The following is a 6078-nucleotide window of genomic DNA, read 5'->3' as shown; positions in this document are numbered from 1 at the left end:
CTAGGGACTCCCCCACTGCCATTACCAGAGAAGGAAAGGAAAACGAATAACTCCGTGAAAAGAAGTATCGGAAAAGAGCGCAAGAAGACGTGGAATATAACTCGTTATTGCCTCCGGAAAAAAAAAGAGCAAGAAAGTTTCTAATTTGATCAACAAAGTTGTTGAGTACCTGCACCGCATCACTTTTCTCTTGCTTTCTTTTCTACACTACCAGCGTGACGCCCTCCACGCTCCTGCCACCCACGCCAACCACTTCACACACATTAGAAAAACTGACCCAACAACACAACTCCACTCGTCTGCAGAGAGAGAGAGAGAGAGAGAGAGAGAGAGAGAGAGAGAGAGAGAGAGAGAGAGAGAGAGGGTGGGGGGGAAGGGAGGGGAAGAGAACCGTATGGGAAGGGATGAGGGAGGAATGGCGGTGAAAGTAAATGAGAGAGGGCTTGTACCCATAGGTAGGTAAGGACAGGCAGGAACAGACTCTGTTAAACATCACGGAAGTTGTCCTTTGTTTATTTAGCACAGGACACTTCCCTGTTGTTCGTCTGAACAAATATCGCCAACTAACACAACAGCAGGCGCCAACATGACCACGTGGTTCTGATGCAAATGTTGATGTTATGTCTACTAAGCGTCCGCTGTATGTTAGCCGGCAGCACCTCCAGAAGCAGAGAGAGGAGAGAGGGAGTGACGATCGCTGAAAGTGACCGCGTCCTGCGAGCCCTGACGGCCGACAGAGGGTCGCAGCGTTAGTGTGTGCACAGACTGAACTAATTATAAAACTAAATGAAGTAATGTCGCTGTTTCACTGATACGAAACACAGTGAAGTATTGTTAGTCTCTCCAGTAATCAGAGACCAATCACCACCACGTTACTACACTATCCCGAAACGAGTCAACTCTTGTTGGTGTAAATAAATTGTATATATGGACTTGATTCAAATTTTCTTTGAAGCCTACTCATATCACGCTACCTTTGAATCACAAATGTTCCTGCTGCTGGCGTGACAAACAGCCGAGTAGGGGAACAGGCTGCGGGTGAGTGAATATCAGAGGTACAGGAGTGAGGAAGGAGCGGAAGAGTGGATGAGGGAAGGATAAGGATAAAAGGATGAATGAGGGATGAGAGAGAGACTTGAGGAAGCAATGGGAGTGAGTCAGGCTGAATGGTTGAGGGAGGGAGGGAAGCAGTAAGTGAGGGATGAGGCTGAGAGGATAGCTGGCTAATTCCCGAGAGAGAGAGAGAGAGAGAGAGAGAGAGAGAGAGAGAGAGAGAGAGAGAGAGAGCCCCTGCCACCACCACCAACCACCACCTTTCATCACCAGTTGTTACCTTCAAGCTGCCATCGCATACGTATTGCCTTCATTCCCTATTACGTTACAGGTATAACACCTGAATACTACTGATGCCGCCGCCGCCGCCGCCGCCACCACCACCACACCAGTCCATAAAACCAATATTTCCCTTTCATGTATTTTATCTACGTAATGAGACAACGGAGGGAAGCATCACGTAGACAGAGACACACAGACTGGCCTCTCCACCAGTCCTCCATCAACAGACTGACTGACTGACTGAGTGACTGACTGACTGAAAGACGGACAGACAGACAGACACAGATTGCTCTCTCCACCAGTCCTCCATCAACAGACTGACTGACTGAAAGACGGAGACAGACAGACAGTTGGTGTACTCGTATTTATCTGCTCAGCTTCTCAACTTACTTAACTGCAACCTCAATCATGTAACTTTCATCATCAGAGTCAGGAAAGTTAAAATATAGCCTCATTTGCTGTCAGTCTCTCTCTCTCTCTCTCTCTCTCTCTCTCTCTCTCTCTCTCTAACGTAACATCACACAGGTCATTATATAGATGAAATTTTTAAAATATACACACTTCCCAATAGAATTAGTTTTCCATGGCAAGTTTCCATAAATAGTCCAATAACAGCATTCAAAACCACAGATTGCTACCTTTCATTACGTGTGGAGCTTCAATCTCAAATAAAAACCATTATATATTGACTGAAATATGGCAACACTCACCTGGGACACGAGGAGCAGGGGAGAGCAGGCGAGGAAGAGCGGGGAGAGGGCGGCAGGCAGGCGAGGGAGCGGGGAGGGAGGGGAAGGGAGAGAAGGAAGGCCTGAAGCAGGGAGGTGAAACAAGCGAACGAGTTACTGCAGTTTGCTGATTACAGGAGTACACACACACACACACACACACACACACACGACCATCTCTATAAACCCTGACAACTGTAGCGTCACCATCACCACTACCACCACCGCCCCCACCACCACACCACCACTCCCAACTACCACCACCACCACAACCACCACCCCAACCCTCAACCGCACCCAACAACCACAACACCGTTACGTCCGCTACCCCCACCACTATTACTCAACCACCACCATCCTCAAGAACCACAACCACCTTTACCACAAGCCAGTCACGTTCACCATCACTACCAACACCCCCTACAACCATTCCAACCCCCCCCCTCTCTGCAACTACCACCACCATCACCAGCCAGTCACGCCATCATCCTAATCATCCAAACCACTTCCATCCTCAACAACCACACACACACACACACACACACACACCAAACACCACCACAACCACCACCTCAACCCAGTCACGTCCGCCATAGCCACCTCCACCTCCACCTCCCCCTTCCACCATCCTACTCTCCTCATTTCTCTTCCACTATCCACTCCTCCCTATCCACCAACTGGCCAGCCATACTCACATCCACCTCTCCCCCCACACCGCAGTCCACCACAACATGCCCGCCGGGGACAGACGCAACACCGCTTCACCGCCGTAACACAACCGGAGACCCGTCACGTCAGCGGGCGCAGGGTGAATGGCTGAGGAGACGGCGAGGAGAGAGTATCACGTGACTTGAATACTTGGTGCTGATTGGTGGAGGCTGTGCTGAGGTAATTGTCACTAAGAACAGAGCCACTCTCGCAATACTACTTGTAATGATACAAAATAATAGAATCACGGTTATATTAGCAGTAGAAGACACTTACCAATACACTGTGAGGCAAGAAGTAAGGACAAATGAAGGATACATGAGCTGTACGAAGAGTAAGGAAGAAAACGGAAAAATAGAACACTCTGATTGGCAGTCGGGAAGCAGGTCACCACCACAGCTCTCGTATTTATTGAGGCTTATGTAGACTTGAAATAGCGACTTGAGTCTAATGAAATAACGTAATACATATAGTGCGGGTGTTTTCACCAATGAGAGACAGGCTAATGGGGGAAATGCAACAAGGCATTCTCAGGTATCATAAATGCACTTGTTTTTCATGAAGCATGAAGCAAGGTTATGTGCCTGTATTCTGAAAAGCTTTGCTCTCTCACCAGACTATTTTCAAAGGCCACAGAGATAATTACACGGGTTTTCAAGATTGTTTCTCCCGATGATGCTGTAGAGACCTTATCAGTCTGTCACTAGAACCGTACAAACACCCTGAAAATCTGTGTAATTTCAACTACAGCCTCAGGAAAGTAGTCGGGGTGCGGGCAGAAATGTTTCCGGATACTGTGTAGAGTCTCTATACACATCTGTTGTGTTTTGGTTTACTCTGCGAGAAATTAACGTGTAAGTTGTGTGATGCGGGAACGGCTCGCCTGGGTGGACCTCCGCCTTCTTTCTTCTTCCTCGGCTCGCTACGTACTGGAGTGGCGCCGCGCGGCACTAAGTGATCCAAGCCTTACAGCAAACACTTAGCAAATGACTCATTACATTTTGTGTGTGTGTCAGTGAAGGAAATGTACAGGCACGAGTAACACACCAATACAGGGCTTGTTATCATTATACAATTAACATTTCTCATCATCTTCATTATCTTCATTATGCACATCACTATCATCATTATTATTACGTAACCTCCTCCTCCTCCTCCTCCTCATCATCATCATCATCATCATTCTCATCATCATCATCACCACCATCATCATTCTCATCATCATCATCACCACCATCATCATCATCATCATCACCACCACCATCACTGTCGTCACCATCTTCACGAGGTCATCGCCATTCTTTCTCGTCCTTCTGGCAGTGATGACCCTAATGACTACACTGAGAAATGGTCTTCATCCGCGGCCATTATCAACATTAATACCATCACCATCATTATCATCACCTACGACCATCATCGTCATCATTGTCATCACCATCATTCATTCTTATCATCCTGATTTTTTTTATTGTTCCTAAACCCACCAAAACCATCACCACTACCACCACCACTATCATCATCATCATCAGCATCATCATCATCATCATCATCATCATCATCATCATCATCATTGTTCGTCATTATCTTAATCCACCAACTCTTACAACTTACCCTTGACCCCCCTTATCTTTCACTCCCTCCCCCTTAACTTCATCCCTTAACCCTTTCCCTCTTGACCGCCTTCCGCCGCGCCCCGTGACTCACGCCGCACGCACCGCCGTGAACTATATTCTGAAACTTTTTCGTGCCGCACCTTCACTGCACTCAAAAACCTCTACATACAATACAGGTTTTATTGACACACAATCAAGATTTTTACATTATTAAAGGATAAATACTCTTGAGAACCCGCTAAGCGTCTGTGTGGCCTCGAGAAACAGTCTTCATAAGAGAGCAGAGCGTTTTCAAGGTTGTTTTTACGGTTCTAGTGACAGATTTAACAATATTTCTGCATTACTAGCAGGAGAAACACTCTTGAGAACCCGGCTAGGCGTCTCTGTGGCCTTGGAAAACAGTCGTGACGAGAGCCGGAGCGGTTCAGAACACGGGGACTGATATTCTCAAACGTTCCGCCGTCTCATCTCCACAATTTGCAGTCTGCTTCACTGGAAGTTTTTGAGCTTTCCTTCATTCACGATGCTAGTGGTAAAGGAAGGTGACCAAGGGATACCATACATCGTACTTGTATGCTCTCTGTTACCTTTCTCGGTTCGTGGAATTTTGACAGGCTATAGTGGAAGTTGTTGCGGTTTTCAAGGGTGTTTTCATAGTTCCAGTGATAGTTTAACAGGCTGTGATGGAAGCTGTTGGGGTTTTCAAGGGTGTTTTCATGACTCGAGTGATAGCTTAACAGGCTGTGGTGGAAGTTGTTGAGGTTTTCAAGGGTGTTTTCATGATGCGAGTGATAGTTTAACAGGCTGTGGTGGAAGTTGAATTAGCAGATGACACAAAGTTAGGTGGTAAGGTGACGTGCGATGAAGACTGCAATGAACTTGAGGAGGAGCTTAACAGACTGACGGAGTGGAGTGGTGAGTAGCAGGTGTCTGCCTCTGTACTTGCAAAAATTAAGTTTGGCAGTGGAGAGAAGAATCCAAACTTTAATTACCACACACACGCTCTCTCTCTCTCTCTCTCTCTCTCTCTCTCTCTCTCTCTCTCTCTCTCTCTCTCTCTCTCTCTCTCTCTCTCTCTCTCTCTCTCTCTCTCTATATATATATATATATATATATATATATATTGGAAACTCCGCCACCATCTTTATCGCGTGGTGGCGGGGAGGCATCCCCTCCCTGCCCCGCCCCTCGCCTTGCCGCGCCGCTGATTGGTGGAATCAGCCTATCCTTGCCTGAGTGCCACGTCTCCCATTAATCGGCGCCGCGGAACTGAGACATCTCTAACCCTGTACTCTGTTCACGATCGCCTGAGGCACAAGCCCCTCCCTCACGGCGGAGCGTGGCTGGCCCTGGATTCTGTCCCCACTGGGTGGCGGTGTCCCGAAGTGTGGCGGAGGGTTTGACATTGTTTTGGTGACGTGATAAACACTGCCGGACACCTCACTCTCCTACACACACTTTCAAGTTATATTATATTTATATTGCAATTACAACAAAAGAACAAACAAGTAAATAAATAAATAAATAAATAAATAAAATAAAATAATAAAATAAAAACATGCAGTCGTGTTGACAGGAACTGGAGATTTTTTAATATACACAAATTTAAAGCATTTAACTTCAAAACTGATGAAAGGCAAGAGGAGCCTGCTCTCAATAAACAGCATCATAGGCAAAGCAGGACGGTCTGCTCG

General features: G+C 46.8%; 1 protein-coding gene across 2 annotated transcripts in view; it reads right to left on the bottom strand.

Annotated features, from left to right (window-relative positions):
• The window catches only part of LOC135111959 (uncharacterized), a 70424-nt gene extending 67672 nt beyond the window's left edge, over nucleotides 1-2752 (bottom strand). Inside the window, exon 1 of one of the 2 annotated variants that reach the window (XM_064025648.1) lies at nucleotides 2046-2752. The gene's annotated coding sequence lies outside the window, so the exon portion shown is untranslated. The remainder of the gene's footprint in view (nucleotides 1-2045) is intronic. The other variant, XM_064025642.1, reaches the window with a different exon arrangement.
• Between the last annotated feature and the right edge of the window lie 3326 nt (nucleotides 2753-6078).

The sequence above is a fragment of the Scylla paramamosain genome, chromosome 2 (assembly GCF_035594125.1).
Source record: "Scylla paramamosain isolate STU-SP2022 chromosome 2, ASM3559412v1, whole genome shotgun sequence".
In the NCBI taxonomy this organism is placed as follows: domain Eukaryota; kingdom Metazoa; phylum Arthropoda; class Malacostraca; order Decapoda; family Portunidae; genus Scylla; species Scylla paramamosain.
This window is presented reverse-complemented; position numbering and strand designations above follow the sequence as displayed.